Source organism: Orcinus orca, chromosome 16 (genome assembly GCF_937001465.1).
Source record: "Orcinus orca chromosome 16, mOrcOrc1.1, whole genome shotgun sequence".
NCBI lineage: Eukaryota > Metazoa > Chordata > Mammalia > Artiodactyla > Delphinidae > Orcinus > Orcinus orca.
Genome location: NC_064574.1, coordinates 76279379 through 76298405, shown reverse-complemented (window position 1 = coordinate 76298405; position 19027 = coordinate 76279379). Strand labels below are relative to the sequence as shown.

At 43.5% G+C, this 19027-nt stretch overlaps 1 pseudogene; it reads right to left on the bottom strand.

The window, feature by feature from the left end:
- Nucleotides 1-5522: 5522 nt before the first annotated feature.
- LOC117201019 (uncharacterized) lies at nucleotides 5523-5622 on the bottom strand (annotated as a pseudogene).
- Nucleotides 5623-19027: the final 13405 nt, after the last annotated feature.

Here is a 19027-nt window from a genome sequence, read left to right as displayed (position 1 = left end):
TGATCGACCATTCTTAGCATGTGGCTTCCATCTTTCAGAGCACCTCGTATTCCAAAATGGCTGCCACAGCGCCATTCCTTTTACAGTCTAGCAGGAAGAAAGAGAAAAAGGAAAATGCAAAAGGAGGTGCCTCCGCACTAAGTCAGGCCCCTTTAAAGAGCCTTCCCTGAAGCCCTAGCCCATATGTAATATGTAAAATGTACTGGCTACTCCTACCTTCAAGGGAGGATGGAAGGGAAATATAATCCCAGCTGGATATATTTTGCCACAAAGAAAATAAAGTTCTGTTAGTAAAGAAAAGAATAAGCATTTAACAGTCTCTGTCACAAGAGGTAAACAAGTAAAGATTTCATCTGGTGATAATATTTTGAAGGAAAAAAATATGATAAAAAATGGAGAGAAACTTTACCCACGGTGGGGGACGGGGAGAGAGGCCTTTCTAAACAGACAGCATTGAATAGTGGAAAGAAGTCCCCCATGGGGATATCTGGGGAAGGGAGCCCCAGGCAGCGGGTACAATGAGTGCCAAGGCCTGAAGTACTAAGGAACAGAAAACCCCGCCGTGAGTGGAGTGGAGTAGAGTAAGGGAGAATATAGGGGAAGATGAGGGCAAAGAGGCAGGAAGAAACTATGTCAGGAAGGACCTTGTGAATTTCATTCTCAGTGTGATAGGAAGCAAGTGGGGGGCTGAGGAGTAAGCAGGGAGGGACATCATATGCTCTTTAATTCTGGGTGCTGTTGGGAACTGGTTTGTAGGGGGAAAAGAATGGTGACCAGTTAGGAGGCTGATTCAGGCATCCAGACAAGAGATAACAGCTCTGTACCTATAGTAGGATGGATGGATGGGCAGTGCTAAGGATGCAGCTGCGATCAGCAATCATGATTTTTTTATAAACCCCACTGGCCTTGATGGGTAACTTTTTCTACCAGAGTTTGGCTGCTCATCTCTGGGGCTTGGAGAAAGTTCATAGACAGTTGGGTTTTTCCAGAATTGGAGCCTTGCTGGGAGAATATGATTGACTGGGGCTGAGAGAAGCTAGGAAGGAAGGCTGTTGTTGAAACAAGTCACTGAAATAAGAGACTCTTAGCAGGATGGGGAGGGAAGTGACAGAAGGCAGAGGCTGAGGACATGAAGACCCCACCCCCCGCCCCCAAGGGTCTACCAATTCCTGTTTCCCACCTGTAGCTAATGCTTATAGCTTCTGCCTCTCTGCCCAGCTTTAGCAGGTGGACACATGGCTGGACTATCTTCCTGGCACCTGGTGACCAATACCACCCAGGCCCCATTTGTCCCATATGCTGCTGCTCATTGGTTGGTCCTGCCTCACCCTTATGCAACCCAAGTGCTGGGCTCCCAAGTGTCCTGGAAGAAAGAGCAAACTCTACTTCTATAGTGGAGTGGTTAAGCATAACAGCTGAAGTTAGGCTGTGGGTTCAAATCCAAGCTCCCCCACCTTCCAGCCGTGTCACTGTGAACAGTTACTTAACTTTCATCTGTAAAATGAGGTTATTAATAAGCCCCGCAGGGCTATTATAAAAATCTAATGAATTAATGAAAAACACTCAGAAGAGTACACAGCACACAGTAAAGCTCTCAATTACATGTTATTATTTATCATCTTCCTGCATTACTCAGATCGAATCTCACTCCCTCCTAAAACCTCCCCTCCACACCCCAGCCTTCATTTATCTCCTTTCTCTAACTCATTTTATACTTACTATTCATAACATACAATCTTCATCTTACAACGTGCCGTCCTGTTCTCTAATTGTTGGTATCACTCAATCTGGCACTTGAATCCACACTAATTACTGTATGCTAATATATAAAATCACGCCTTGTCCTAATTCTTCATGCATGTGCCTTATCTCTTCTCTCCAACTATATATACCAGAAGACCCCCATAAGCCGATTTTATACTTCTCTCACATCTTCACAGTGGAGAATGCAGTGCTGGACATGTAACACAGAGGCACTAAGTACTAAGGTCCTTTCCTCTGGAGAATTCTAGAAATCCTGTGCATTAGGGAACCAAACAGAAGTGGAAACATGCTTCAGAACTGGAACTGATTTCTATAAACCTCTAGTTAAGCCAACTGTTCTTTGGGCAGTGCCTATGCTGTCCTGGGGAGAATACTGTCACCTATTCTAAAAGGTCTCCAAAATACTTCAAGAAATAGTCTGACTTATTCAAGATTAACAACTCCCACTGAAGCCTGATCCTCAGGCCTCCTGGGCCAGCTGGCCCTCAAAAGAAATAAGCTCTTCCAAATCGTTAGCCCAGGGCCTCTCCAGCTAGAGAGAGAAAACCTGTAAGCAGAACTGTGAGTCTGCAGAGAAGCTACCCTGCACTGAACCCACTCTCCGTGGCTTTGGCAGGGGCGGGTGCTGGCTAAGGTGAAGAAATAGTCACACACAGCACCACTGAAAACTTTTGCAATGCACAGTAGACTGGTTTGCCCATCACACACAGCCTCTCGGCACATCCTTTTAATACAGCTACTACTGCTGAGGACAAGTGAGGGCTGGGGTAAAGGGCCAGAAACTGCAGCCAGGTGACCAGAATTCAAACCACTGCTCTGCCACTCACTGGCTCCATGGCTTTGAGCTACTTTAACCAATCTGTGCCTCAATTCCTTCATCTGAAAGCGGTAGTTCTAACAGCCCCTGATTCTTCTGGTTGTTATGAGGATTAAAAGCTTTTCAATTGTTACAGTGCTAAGGACAGCACCTGGTTGTAAGCATTATGCAAGCGTCTGTTAAATAATTTTTGAATTGTATTTATATGTGTGTGTGATTACCCCTGCCCAGGGGTAACAGGAAAGGCTACTCAAAGCTCACATCTGTTATTGAGTAAGACTCAAGGTGCAAGGGAGAGTCCTTTACAATAGCGGTTCTCAACTTACCTTGCGTTCAAATCACCTGGAAAGTTGTTAAAAACCCAGATTCCTAGGCCTCACCTCCAGCATTTCTGATTCAGTAGGTATGGTTGGGAACTGAGAAACTATCAACACATTTCCAGTAAGTTCCCAGGTGATGCTGATGCTGGCCCAGAAACCCACTTTGAGAACCACTGCCTTTCAGAATCAGAGAGAAGCAGGTGCAGAGATGCGGGAATATAAAACAACCCGGCCTGCTCAGTGGAGAGAAAGTAATCTAACACAACTGGATCAGAGAGTGGTGATGGAAAATGGCAAAAGAGGAGGTGGGATGAGGCGGCAGGAGCTGACCCCAGAGTGAAGACACCTGGCACAGATACTGTGCGCTTGGAGGCCCTTTGGGAGTTTACAGCTTAAGTAACATGAACAGTTTGTTTCCAAAACCATCATTTTTGCATTAATGTGAAGAATGGACTGGAACAGGGGGGATTATAGAGAAAGGGATAAAAATTAGAAGAAACCAGAGGAGAAATAATGAGGTCAGAGCTGGCGCAAGAGCAGCGAGATAAGAAGAAAGAAACAGCGAAATCTTAGGGCACAGATTTGAACAGATGTGCAGAGACCTGTATGGGATGGGAGAGAGAAGAATGGGTTAAGGGTTACTCCAAGCTGGCCATCTCTGATGCCGGGATGGAGGAGGTCCTGTCAACTGAGAAAGGAATCCAGGGGACAAAAGAGATGTGGGGGGAAAAGAACATTATAAATCCAATTTACAAGGGTTCGGAGGCATCCATGATGCCCATTAGGCAGCTAGAAATCCAGGTCTGGAGTTGCCCAAAGAAATCACAAATGGAAATAAAGAGCTGGGTACCCCCATAAGCAGGTCCAGGTTAGAATCAAGGCTGTGGGTAAGGTGGCCAAAGGAGAGAGAACTGACTAGGGAAAGAGCCCAGACAGAAACTTGACTTAACTTTTTAAAATGGGCTCAGCGATCAAAAGTGAGAACAGAGACAGGGAGAATGAGAAAAGGGTAGAGAAGCTGAGGCCCGTAGGACAAAGCAAAGCTATGACAGCATCCTGGTGCTGGGGTTGTCATCTTACTAGCATTACAAACCCTTCTGACCTCACCTGGGTTGAAGGGAAAGTGTCTGTGCTGGTCACTGTCCATTCTTGGGTCCACTGGCTGCCCTTCCCTGTTCAGCCTGACTCCCTGCAAACTGCATTTCTCAGGCTCCTTTGCCAACTGGCTTCTGGTTAATTTCTGCCAAAGAGAGGCACTGGGAGGAGACTGGGGAGAGGAGGGGAGTAAAACCCAGGTTACCCTCCCCATTTTCTTTCTCCGTCCCCAGCCCCAGCTCCGCCTTGTGTGGCTTCTCAGCAGACATGTGCTTCTGGCTCCCTGGGGTCGGGGAACATTCCCTCCTAATTCTTCAGTCCCTCCAGCTGTGTGTGGGTGGGGATCTCTACGTCAATCCACCAGCCCACTTGGCTTTTCAGTGCTTCCAGCACCCCCTAACCAGCTCCCGTATGAATTCCCTCTACTGAAATGGCTGGTGCAGTTCTCTCTGGTCCTTGCTGGTCCCTGATTGATAAACACACAATGATAATACATCAGTTTCTCTCCCCACAACTTATTTCAGTCTTCATAAAACTATTCAGGCTGGGATTATCCAAATTGATATTAACAAAGCCTTCTATTTAAAAATTACAGGGAGGACTTCCCTGGTGGCGCAGTGGTTGAGGGTCCGCCTGCCGATGCAGACACGGGTTCGTGCCCCGGTCCGGGAGGATCCCACATGCCGCGGAGCAGCTAGGCCTGTGAGCCATGGCCGCTGAGCCTGCGCGTCCGGAGCCTGTGCTCCGCAACGGGAGAGGCCTCAACAGTGAGGGGCCCACATACGGCAAAAAAAAAAAAAAAATTACAGGGAAAAGTAATTTTAAAAGAGGCAGTAAATGAAGATAAAAGCTGAAATAAATACATTGTAAAACATAAAGCTGTAGAATGATAAATTAGTTCAAATAGTGGTTTTTTTGATAAGACTACTAAAATAAACAAACCTCTGTCAAATATAATTAAGGGAACATTTTTAATTAGAAATGAGAAAGGAGACAGGACAAAATACAGAAAATAGATTTTTTTCCTCCAAATCCAAAGAGAATGTTATGCACACTTGCAGGCTAATAAACTGAAATCTTCAATGAAATGAATAATTTCTAGAAAGATATAGATTACTAAAAATAACTCAAGAAATATAAATCTAAACAGAATAACCGAAGAAGAAGTTGAAGAAATAATTTGGTAACAACTAAAAAAAATGCAGTTTGTCCCAATGTTTCCACCAGAACAATTTTCATATTTTTAAGAAACAGATGGTTTCAATGTTGCATAAAATATCCAGAGCGCAAAAAGAGATAAGAGTACGTTTATGTCCATTAGGCAAAGCATGATCTTCTTCCTAAAATCTGATAATGATAAAATACACAAAAAGAAAATTACAGGCACATATCACAAGTGAATATGGATAGGAAAAGCTTAAATAAAATCCTCACTCTAAAAAGAAACTTGTCTTACTTTAACTCTTTAGTTGGTTTTTCTTTTTTTCTGGTTAACAGCTTCATTGAGATATAATTCTTATGCCATAAAAAATATAAAACACTTTATGAATTTATCCTTGCACAGGGGCCAGACTAATCTTCTCTATGCCGTTCCAATTTTAGCATAGGTGCTGCTAAACAGAGCACAAGAGATGATAACTTCATAAGTTAAGTTGAAATAAATTATGAAGGATGGTCCGTTTGTACATTATAGAAATAAATAACCATTGGACAAAACTAATATAACTCAAATCAAAGGGAAAATATCATCTGGAGAAAACATTCACAGCAAATATAACAAAGGGTTCATGTCTATGTTATATAAAGAACTTATACATATTGATGCCAAAACATTAAGTCCCCAATACGTAAACTAGCCAAAAACTAGAGAAAACAATTCATAAAAACAGAAATACTACTAGTAAACAAGCATCTGGGAAAACATTCAACTTCTCTTGTAATCAAAGAAATGCCCCCTCAAATAATGTGGTAGCATATTACACTTACTACATTAGAGGAACTTTAGAAACTATCCAGAATTACAACACTGCAGTAAAACCAGTCCCCACACACGCCATATAAATTGATATCAACTCTTGGCGATACATATCAGGAACCATCTTAAAAGTCCATAATATCCCTTTATCCTAAGGATATTTTAAAGAATAAAAATTAAAGCTACATGAGATGTTCATTGCAATGTCACTTTAACAGCCAAAATAAATAAATGAAAGACCACCTAAATCCAACAACAAGAAGATTATTAATGAAAGGCTAAAAATGACTGTTTAGGGCTTCCCTCGTGGCACAGCAGTTAAGAATCCGCCTGCCAATGCAGGGGACATGGGTTCGAGTCCTGGGCTGGGAAGATCCCACATGCCGTGGAGCAACTAAGCCCGTGCGCCACAACTACTGAGCCTGCACTTTAGAGCCCATGAGCCTCATCTACTGAAACCCGCACGCCTAGAGCCCGTGCTCCGCAACAAGAGAAGCCACCACAATGAGACGCCCGAGCGCCACAATAAAGAGGAGCCCCCGCTAGCCGCAACTAGAGAAGGCCTGCGTGCAGCCACAAAGACCCAACTCAGCCAAAAATAAATAAATAAATAAATTTATTTTAAAAATAAAAATTACTGTTTAGAACTATAATAAAAACTACACTTTATCAAGCACCCTCATATACACAACTCCTTTCAGTCCTCAAGGGTGCCAGGAGGTGGGAAGGAATCACACTAACCGAGACTCAGAAAAATTAAGTGATTTGCACAAGTGACTCTCAAACACTTGCTACCAAATTCCAGGCTCTCTCAATGTTAAAGTGGGTGGTTGTGAATATCTGCTCTGAGCCTCAGTTTTCTTGTCCAGCAAATAGGGCTAATAAGAATACCTAAAGAGTAGTTAAGAGAATACAATGAAGCTCTTAAATGGCTGTGAACTCTTGGCACAGGGTATGGTACACAGTAGCACTCAGTAAATTTTAAGAATAATGATAATACAAAGTTGTATCAATTCAGTACGATTACAGCAATGTAAATATGTCTGCAAGCAGATGAGGACCAGAAAGAGGAAGGAATAATGCAAATGCATGCTGCAAAAGCAAGGCAAGAGCAAAAGAATCACTTTTCTTTTTGGAATTATTTTGGTTTTAGTACAATAAGTCGAAATCTGGAGAGAAAAAGAATATACCAAAATCTCCTAAAAAGGAATTGGCATCTTTGGAGGAGCCGCATATTAAATCTGGGATCACTGCCTCTAGGACACTTGAAATAATAAACTCAGCATATATGCCCCCTGGAGACGTCACATGGTGTGAGGAACTGGCCAGCGGATGGCGCTGTTTCACTTACCCCAGAGACCAAGGAAGCATTTATTGGCCTCAATAATATATTAGTGCTAGTTGTTCGGTCTTCCTTAAAGATTAATTCTTTTTTTTTTCCTTTTTTTCCTTCTTAAAACTGAGGCTCAGAAGCATCTCAAGCAAATCTCCATGTAGTTGGGAAATAGATCCAAGTCCACTCCTGATGAACAGCAACATCCCAGGAGAGATGCTTTGCAGTAAGGAAGGTCATCTGCAGGGCCAAGGAGAATGTCGTTACCTCTCCCTTTGGTCCTGTGACTAGAAGCTACCATCAGTGTTCAGCAAAGACTTAGCTGGTGTTAGCCCCCCAGGTTTTTAACCTACAAACTGGGAACAATTCAAACCACCAGAGATAGTTTTCAGAGTAATGAGGGGAAAAGCTAGAGGTGTCCCTTGGCTTTTCCTCCCAAAAGTCAGCAAGGCCTGAAAATCTCTACTACAAGGGCATAGGTAGAAAGTAACTCCACTCTCAGCGTCTACATTGTGACAGGCTTGTAAAGGACAGGTAGGAACTGGTGTAGCTGTGGTATAGAAATGAAGTCGATCCAGGCTGTGGTCTTGAGCTTGAATCGTCAGCAACTGCCTACATGAGTCAGAACTTATGCAGTTGGTATATGAGCTCCAATAAAGGAAGTGACAGCTCAGCAAAGGATATAAATTCAGAAGAGAAATGTCAGGGGATGACACAGAACCCAGCATGACCAGAGGCTGAATCACACAGAGCTCAGACTCAGGTCCAAACAACACTCCCCTACTTGGGATGTCAAATAGGCATCTCAAATTTAATATGTCAAACACCAAGCTCCAAGTCTTTGCCCTCACCTGCTCTGCCCACAGCCTTCCCGTCTCAGGTAACAGCAATGCCATCCTTCCAAACCCTCAGCTGGAGTCTCATTAACTCCTCTTTTTCTCTCATATCTCACATCCAATCCATCAGAAAATGCCATGGGCTCTATCTTCAAGATACACCCAAATCCCTCCTCTTCTCATCACCTCCACTACCACCCCCGCTGCAATCCAAACCACCATCACCTCTTGCTGGTCTTCTCGTTATAGCCTCTTAACTGGTCTCCCCACTTCCACCTTTGCCCACCATTCACTTTCTTCTCAACACAGCAGCCAGAGGGATCCTTTTAAAATCAAAGTAGGAGGACACCTTAAAAAAACGAACCCATTAAAGAGCTAATAAATTGGTTTTCATCAAAACTAAAGCGACTCTCTAGAAAAGTACTACAACAAGAATGAACCTTGCTAAGTGAAATAAGCCCGTCACACAAAGACAAAACTGCATTATTTCAGTGCTATGAGATACCTAGGGTAGTCAAAATCAGTCAGGAAACAGAATGGTGGTTGCCAGTGTCTGGGGGGGAAGGGAGAATGGGGAGTTTTTGTATAATGGGTGTAGAGTTTTCGTTTTGCAAGGTGATACTGGTCACACGACAATGTGAATAATCTTAATATTAATGAACTATACACTTAAAAATGGCTAAGATGGTAAATTTTATGTTATGTGTATTATATCATAATTAAAACTTTTTTAATTCTCAAATTGCACATTTTAAATATGTATAGTTTACTGTTTGTCACTTTACCTCAATAAAGCTGTTTTTTAAAATTTTTTAATTACATTTTTTAAAACTAAGTAGGATCATATCCCTTCTCTGCTCCATGTCTTCCATGAGCTTCCCATCTCATTCAGAGAAAAAGCCAAAGTTCTCGGAATGACCTACGAGGCCCTACACAATCTGGCTCTGAAACCAGTGTGCCCTCATTCCCATTTCTCTCCCATTCACCCCACTCCAGCTACACCGGACTCCTTGCTGTTTCTCAAACACACCAGGTGCACTCCGGGGGCACTGACATGTCCTGTCTGCTTTGCCTGGAAAGTTTTCCCCCCAGGTAACTTTGTGGCTCACTTCCTTACCTCTTCCAAATCTTTACATGAATGTCACCCTCTTAGAGGGGCCTTTCCTGACATGGTATTTAAAACCGAAATACTTCCCCACCCCCTGAGTCCCCATCCCCCCTCTCTGCTTTATTTTTCTACATAGCACTTATCACGGTCTAATATACCACATTTTTCTTATTTATTTTGCCTGTTTCTAACCACTAGAATTAAGCCAGAAATACAGGAATCATATTGTTTTGTTCACTAATTATACCCTCAGCAACTGGTACAGTGCCTGGCACATAGCAGGTGCTTGAAAAATATTTGTTGAATAAATGAATGAGTAAGTGAATAAACGAATGAAGGAACATTTATCTGACCCTGACAAACAAGTGTAAGGATCCTTTTTGAAGATACCCCAACCCAGTCTATATAGCTGGATATCTATCAAGCTTTTCCAGCCCTCATGAAAGTACTCTGATACGATGCCATCAGCATTCCCTTTCTATATTATCAGTGGAGGCTCAAGATCACACGGGCCACAAATGGCAGAGCCAGCACTTAAACCAAGAATTTGTCATCAGCTTCCAAGTCCCACCATGCCACCCTGAGTACCTAAACTTTTTTCAACTTTCGTATCCTTTCATTTCATTCATAATGGCATTGCTGACAGATCTTAGTTGAGCAATTAACCCTCGTGCCATAAATTTCTATTTGTCACACCCAAAACTCAATATATTAGAAGGCTACCCTTCTGGTTTTTAAAATGGAAATTGATGACACTGTATGCAGGAGCATAGGGGCTGCAAATCCTCACCCGAATCTCTCCATCTACCTGAAGGCAAAAATAGAAAAGTCGGAAGCACTCAGAGCTGCAGGCCCTCCCCGCTGGAGATATAATACCACCATTCCAGGCCCAGGTACCCCACACTTAGGAGGTCCAGGGTTTGGTTTAGCAGCTGGGGCGTACAAAGAAAGAGGTGCAGCTGGAGCCACCCATGCAAGGACAGCACTCTCCCCCTCAGCCCTCGAGGTGGCCTGACATCTCTGAGCATCCAGAAAAGAACACAAATAGACAGGTTTTTATGAGGGCTGTAACCCAATTGACAAAGGCGAGCTCTCTCAGCCTGGAAATGTCCCTGCTCTGAACCAGTTGCCTTGCCAACAAGCCACATGTTTCTACTCTGCAGAATCCAATTTCTGAGCAATGTGACAGTGACAGGTCCAGAGACATGATACAATTCCAAGGTGCCTTTGAACACCTGCTGAATAGCTAAGAACAATGTGGATCCCTGGATGTACTTAGCAACATGGGAGGCACGCTAGGCAAAGGCAGGTCGTGCCCAGTTTATGCAACAGCCCCCCACTTACTCCACCCCATCCCAGCATTTTACAAACTAGAGGTAACATGTAGCCTTGTCCTTTATCACCACCATCATTATAATCTTTGTAAATACTTGCATGGGACTCACTCTTTAAATGTATTAAGTTATTTAACGGTCATGACAACCCTATGAGGTAGGTATTATTAGTATCCCATTTCAGATGATAATTTGAATAATTGCTAATCATTTGAAAAATTGATAATTTACCCTAATTCACATAGCCAGAGAAATGTAGAGCCAGGATTTGAAACTGAACAGTCTGCCTCCAGAATCCATCCCCTTAAACACTTTGCTATACTATCAATCTCCAATATTCCCTAAATGGTAAAACCAAGAGATTGTTCTAGTTATCATTACTGCATAACAAAGCACCCCAAACTTCATAAAGTAAAATACCCATTTTATTATGCTCATGGACAGTGTGGGTCAGGAATTTGGACATGACACACTGGGGGCACCTTGTCTCTGTCCACAAAGTCTATCTGGGGTATCAGCTAAAAAGATTTGAAGCTGAGACTGACTCAACAGCTGGGGATCAGTATCGTCTGACGGCATCTTCATGCCTGGCAGGTGATGCTTGAGATCCACTGGGACCTCAGTTGGGTCTGTCAGCACCTACCTGTGGTCTCTCCGTGTGGCCTGGGCTTCCTGTCAGCATGGTGGCTGGGCTCCAAAGCCAGTGCCCCAAGACACAGAAAATAGAGCTGTCAGCTTTTTTTTTTTTTTTTAACAAGTAGGTTGTTTGTTTGGGTTTTTTTGTTTTTGTTTTACATTTTTAAATTTTTTGACCGCATCACGTGGCATGTGGAATCTTAGTTCCCCAACCAGGGATTGCACCTGCACCCCCTGCACCAGCAGCATGGATTCTTAACCACTGGGCCACCAGGGAAGTCCCCAGCTGTCAGCTTCTTAAGGCTAAGACCCAAAAACTGGCACAGTGTCATTTCCACCATATTCTATTGGTTAGGAAGTCACGAAGTCCACATTCAAGGGGAGGGGACACAGACTCCAGCTCTCAAAGAATCTTGGAGTCATTTGTTTACACCACCAATGAGACCGTTTAGTCCAACCCCTTCAAGTTCTAGCTGAACAGCTGAAGTTCAGAGAAGTTAAATGATTTGTCCAAGACCATATAACGTGTGCTAGTGGCAGACAGAAGCCAAGTGCCCCTGTGCCCTGTCTCATACTCTACGCCACTGCTTCTCACTTGGCTGCACCTTGGAGTTGTCTAAGGAACTTTTAAAAGTGCTGATGCCTGGGACATCCCTGGTGGTTCAGTGGTTAAGACTCCGCTCTTCCAGTGCAGGGAGTGCAGGTTCGATTCCTGGTGGGGAAACTAGGATCCCACAAGCTGCATGATCAATTAATTAATTAATTTAATTAAAATGCGGATGCCTGGGTCTCATCTGCAGAGGTCCTAATTTGTTTGGAGTGCGACCTGTTTGGAGGGCATGGAAATTTGTAAAATCTCCCCAGGGTCTGTAATGTGCAGCAGCGTGAGAGCCATGCTCTGTTCAATTTCCCACGATGGTTCCATGCAGGCGACACAGGCCACTGTTTCACTGTGGCTCAGCATTCGCAGAGGTCCTAGCCTGCCATGGGGACAAGCCCCACTAGGAACAGATTTCTGACACCTTCCTCTGGGTCACAGACTCCATCCTGAACCATTCTCCTTTCTGAGATACCTCTCCTCAGCTCCTTCCCCTCCCCACCTCCCAGGTGCCCTTCAGAAGCCAGACTCCTTTCACACTCAACTCCTCAACTATGAGTCAAGTCCACGTCTTGGCCACCACCTGCCAACTCCAGGAATTCAGTTCTACCTTTGGGACCCTCAAGAGTAGAGACCCAAAGGCCACGTCCTCCTGCTCCATCCACCTCGCCCCCTGGATGACCGCTAAGCCCATATTTGGAGCCCCCTCCAGCTCCGAATATGTCTTCCTTCCTCCTACTGGGCCATACAGCACTGGTGTAAGAGTGCTGTCTAAATCATGCTTTAAAAGGTTGCTTCTGTGAAACCACTGGTCAATTTGCTGGGAAACTAAAACTATCAACTTGGCTATTTCACTGAAATAACTGGTCAGTTGCATCATATGTCATGCATTATAACAAACTGGCCAGAAGCATTGGCCTAAACAAATATTTTCAGTGTTTCTCCTCAGATTTAAATTCTCATGAGGCTGGATTTAAAAAAAAAACAACAACAACAAAAAACATACCAGTGGAGAAGCAGCCTTTCTGATTTTGCTATTCTACTGGATTTACTGATTTATATTAGGTCAGGAGAAGATCTCCTGAGAATAATTTTATAAAATATATTTACTCTTCACTTTACACAAAGATGAACCTTTCTAAACTTCCCAGGCAATTATTTTTTTGTAAATTGAACTCTGCTGTAAATGTTCCAAAGAAGAGGCATTTAAAGGAATGCTTTATCAAGGATCATTATACTACTTTCTCCAATTCTGTGTTTGCTTGAAAATTTCTATAATAAGATTAAAAAGGAAGGAAGGGAGAGAGGAAAGGAGAGTGGGGGTGAGTGGGGAGGGAGGGAGGAGAGCTGGTCACCCTCAGGGGATTCTATGGTAAAGTGAAAAATCTCTGTGTAAGGTAATGTAAATACCCTCCCTGCCAAGAAAACAACAACAAAAAACCCCAAACCTGCATTATTATTTCTGTGTGAGTATGTATATGTGTGTGTTTTCAAGCTGTATATATGTATACGTCAACACATATAAAACATACATATGATTTTTAGCATATATATGATATATATCATATACATTTTATAAATTCTAACTTCTCTAGTCTAAAAATCTAAAATAATTATTCTTATAAAGCATTCATCTCCATCAGTCTTCATTTCTCTCTCTCTCTATTTAGGTCTCACTGCTGGGCAAGTGAGAGGCTCACATCCAGCTTGGCTTACAAGAATCCCATCTGCTTTACACATGCGTATATACTATAAGACATAGTCGCTCTTTGAGTGGACAGAGCAACATTCCATGCAGCCTGCAATCACTTCTTCCATGTGCCCTTTCATCTGCCTTGGTTTTCCTCTGTAAATTCTTAGTCCCACTCCAGTCCACGATAGAGTTCGTCAATTCTTCCTCAGTGCCCCATTCACTGACATAAACTCTGAAAGGCACTGCTTTGCAGATCAAAGGGCTTATGAGATGCTCACCTAATGTGGATTCCAAGGGATTGGACAAACAACAAAGGGAAGCCAATAAGAGCCCGAAGACCTGTGGGTCCTCGCAGCCCCAGGAGAAGGAGCATGCGCAGTGCCAGAAACTAGGGCACGGCAACGCCTTAAGGACGTCCTGGAGAGCCAAGGTGGATTCTCACTCCTGCTGTTATATTTTTATTTCCATCCTTCTCTCTGCGCACATAGCCTGGCAGGCACTTAAATGCCCAGTCATCAAAATTAAACAGCGGATGACATGATTCCCTGACTCCTGACTTAGGTTCCCCTGACAGAATTCTTTCCATCAAGAACATGAGCTAAAAGACCCAAAGGCGATGCTGAATCTTTGGTCCCTAAACGTATTTTCCTCAGAATACACTTCAGTCAAAGAGAATCCAGTCCTCTTCTACTCCTTGTAGACCCTTCAAAGGAGAAACTGCTAATGATAATTCCCAAACGGGAGAGCTGTGCCATGTGAACCTGACACAGTATCTTAGTCTTTTTTCAAATTTCTCCTTTCCACCAGATGTATCATTGCTGGTATCACCACATCCCTTCACCCATTCTTAAGTATTAAAATAGGGAAATTTTTAAAAAATCAGTCAACAAATGTGCATAAAATAATTTCCAGCAAAATATTTCCAGCAGAAAAAGATATAACTATAAATGTTGAAGTTGTAAGCCATGGGCTGGTCATTTTTATATATAAATACATAACAATATATTCCATGAAGGGTAGAGACCAGCCATTGGCTGATATATTAAAAGCCAGTGTTTAAGCTGATAAAAATTATATGAGGGGCTGACCAATGTCTAAGTTAACAAAAATTATAGAAAATACTAACTGGGATGGTTTTCTTCAAAATGGAAACAATGTTGAAATTCTCAGTTCTTTCTTTCCAAACTCTTTATTTATTACTCTCCCAAGAGGAAACCTTTGAATGAATGCCTCCTATCAGCCTGTGGCAAATTGTGTTGTCTAAAAATTGCCTCCGTAACACTGCTTATCTCACATGCACTTTGTACAATGTGATTTCTGAACCCCCCTCATTGAGATGTGGGGATGTGGTTTCTCCTCCTGAATCTGGGAGGGCTTGTGACTGGAGTAAGTGATGTATTGCAACTTCCAAGGCTAGGTCGAAAGATGTGGCTCTCTTGATATGCTTAATCTGAAATGGAGTCCTCATGCTGTGGGGAAGCCCAGGCAGAGGCCACATGTAGTTGTTCCAGTCAACAGCAATAACCACCACACAGACATGTCCTGAGGGAGCCTTTGAGGTGACTCCAGCCCCAGCTGAAACCATATGGGAGACCCTGAGCAAGAACCATCTAGCTGAGCCCAGTCAACCTCCAGAACCATGAGAGATAATAATAAAATAGTTACTGTCATTTTAAGTCACTAAGTTTTCGGGTAGTTTATCATGTAGCAGTAGGTAACTGGAACATGTTGTAAACCATCAGCCACAACACAACTGAACAGTATGCATACAATGATAGTATTAGAAGAAAACTTAATTTCATCAAGACCAGTTGTCCATCCAATGATGAGCCTCTTCAAATAAAACCTTAGTCCTGGGACTGCCCTGGTGGCACAGTGGTTAAGAATCCACCTGCCAATGCAGGGGACACGGGTTCAATCCCTGGCCCAGGAAGATTCCACATGCCGCAGAGCAACTAAGCCCGTGCGCCACAACTACTGTAGCCCATGCGGCTAGAGCCCGTGCTCTGCAACAAGAAAAGCCACCGCAATGAGGAGCCCGCACACTGCAACGAAGAGTAGCCCCCGCTCACTGCAACCAGAGAAAGCCTGCATGCAGCAGTGAAGACCCAACACAGCCAAAAATAAATAAATTAAATTAAATTTTAAAAAAACCTTCATCCTCTGCAGTATTCAGAGCAACCACATATGCATCTGCTATTTTGATCCTGAAGAGTTACAACAAGCATAATAATTAAGAGTTTAGACTCCAGAGCCAGACAGACCTGGACTGGAGTCCCAACTTTGCCAATTTCTAACTGTGTGAACTTGGGCAAGTCACTCCAATTCTCTGTTTTCTCACATGTAAAACGGGTTAATGATAGTACTTATCTCATATGGTTATTATAAGTGTCAAATGAGATGTGTGCAAAGTATGGTGCCTAACACAGAGTAAGTGTCCAATAAATGAGGTCCCATTATTGTGGTAGTCGATGATGATGTTATTACCAATATTTTTCAACATCAGCCTGTAAATGTATTTCACATCATATACCTTCCATAATCCTGAAAAGTAGGACTTATTATTATTCACAATTAAAGAAACCAGTTCAGAAAGGTCACTTGACTTGCCCAACATCACACAGCCTGAAGACTGTCTCCCAGCTCACTTCCCCCTTTCACCACAGCAGCCTCTCTACCAAGTGGCTTTCCAGCCTATGATGAAGCACTTTCAATGGTGGGGAACTCACCACCCACTTAGGCAGCCCTAGTAATCCATCTTCTAGTAGCACGTTTACCCTACTGAGCTGGAATCTACCTGCATGCAACGTCCACCCATTGGGCTAACTGCCCTGTAAGGCCACCAGGATCAAATCTGCTCTCTTTCACATAATGGCCCCTGAACTTCCAAAGACTCAATAGTGCAACCCCCACCAAGTCCTCTTTCCTCCAGCCCAACATCCCCAGGTTCTTTAGCCATTCCTCCTCTGGCACACGATGACGAATCTCCTTCCCATCAAGGCCTCCTTCTCTGCCTCAGGCTTGACAAGAGGCATATACTATTGATGATGGAAAAGCTTTCATCCTGCCCCTGGAGGCTTGTAATACATTTATGCTTTCTCAGGATGACACATACTCCAGGAGTACTAAGAATTACTGTCAATCTCTGTGGCATTGTAAAGGATTCTGGCATTTCACCATATAATCTTTTTTCTTTTCTCCCAAGGGTCTGCCCGCTTGAGAAAACTGTCATATTCTATAGCCAAGAGGAGCCAAAGTGTTCTGAGGCAGATAAGCATACCTCTGCCATGTAGTTTCTTCCAAACACTTTCCTGATGCATCAGCTGTGGGAAAGGAGCTAAAATAACCTGCAGTCATAGATACTGCAGGCCTCAACAGCCTTAGAAAGAAGGAAGTGTCTTTGTCTAGGTTATGCTGCAGTAACAAAGAGCCCTACAGTCTCTGTAGCTTAACAATAAGATTCCACTTTTTATTCAGGCAAAGTTCACTGTGGATCTGGCAACACCCCAAGGCAGACTCACGGATCCAGAAGGTTTGCATTTTACAGCTGCACATCTGGAAGACATGGCTTCCAGGACACTGTGGCAAGGGAAGAGCCAGCTCTTAATTGCTTCAACCTAGAACTGACATAGATTACTTTTGCTGATAGCCCAGGGGCCAGAACTAGTCACATGGCTGTGGGTGAGCCCATGGATAGATATTCAAGGAGCAGTAAGTATTCTACCACACAATCTCAGAGGCCCTTTGACCCTGAAACATCTCCTGCATATCTGGTTAATCATCATGACACCAAGCTTCCCCACATCCCCTTCTGATGACTCACAGGCTCCTCAGCAGCCAGTGTTTGACGGCTGCTGTCACCGTGTCACCCTCGGAGCCCCTGCATGCGGATTTTTATTGGCAGCTACAGACAGCTCCCTCCCATCTCTCTCTGCTGCCACTGACTTCCTTGAGGCCCTCATCATTTCTTTTCTGAATCTATCATCATAGGGTTCTTAACTGGTTTCCATCCCTCTCTCTGCAACACCACCCTCTATTATCTTTTATAAATTCTAATCTGAGTATACCCTTATTCTGCTTCAAATCTTGCCATAGCCACTGTGCCAAAAGGACAGATCCAATTTCCCTAGAACTGAGTGAAAAACCTTTTATAGTCTGGTTCCAAAGTCCCTTCCAGCCTCAGCACCCAGTGCTCAGCCTCAGCACCACAGGCTCCTGTGTTCCCTGTGCTCAAGCCAACACAAACCCATGCCCACTCCTCTAGGTGCTACAACACTGCCCAGAGTGCTCCTTCCAATCTGTAGCAGCTGAAGAAACTCTATTGATCCTATAATACCCAGCTCAAGTATCCCACGCTCTATGAAAACTTCTCCAATACGCCCCAACAGAGTTAGCTACCCCCTGCTCTGGGTTCCAGATACCCTGTTAACGTGCCTCAATTGTGCTTCTCTGTTGGCACATTCATCTCTTCCACTTGGTGGATCTCTTACTGGCAGTGGCTGTGCCTTATTCATCCCTGTATCTCCAGGGGATAGAATGTTTCCTGGCCCAGGGTATGTATCAATAAATGTTGACTAAGCCCATGTTACAAATTGCTCCATTCTATCTAATACTGCTGAGAAAGAAGTTATTCCTTCCTACACTGCTAGATTTTTATTCCAAAACAGGAAATGGAGAAGATAATAATTTTCTAGCTCAGAGCCTGGGCTAAGGGTTTGAAAGGACAGCGTTAAACTCCCAGGAATTTTCCCAGCATCATGAAGACCAGAAGCGCCAGGGCTACCACTTTGACTTTCTGGATTGTTCTAAAGTGGACTCTCTACTCCATTTGGGAAATCCTATGAGGATGGACTGAAAATAAATAGCTTTTTGATTAGCCCCGTATTGTACCAGTTCAATGCATTCCCCCATGCCCTGAAATGAAAGGAAAGCAGGTATAAAAGCCCTGGTTATTCTGAGGAGGGGTAGGAAAGACTTAAAAACTCTCCAGAAAGCTTTCAGCACTGTAACTAAATGTTAATGTTTAAAGATATACCAATATTTCAGGAAGTCATTGGTAGTGCCACACTAAAGCTCATGCTAGTTTTGAAGAGAAATATTTGAGTTGGAGGGACGGACCCCATGCTGGCTCCAAGATAAACTTTCCTAGCTCTCTCAGGCCAATTTTAATGCTAAGAGCAGCTCCACTGGAGTAAAAGTTCATTTTTGAGAGCCAAGCTGTGAATTATGCTACAGGCTGAGCTGAGCAGTTGGTCTTCTGCTGATGATGGCAGAAGCCTGAATATGATACAGAAGTAGAGGGGGGAGCCAGGGACATCCGAGGGGGATTATCACAGAAGGTCAGACTAATTAAATCGAGAGAAATCACCAGAGAGCCAGAGCTCCCACACACATCATCTTCAAATGCTCTGACACATGCAGGGTTTGATAAAAGAGGGTTGAATTGCCACTTTCATCTGCCTGAAAGGACAACAGTCAACCAAATAAAACTTTTTAGTATTGGTTTAAGCCCAGGTGG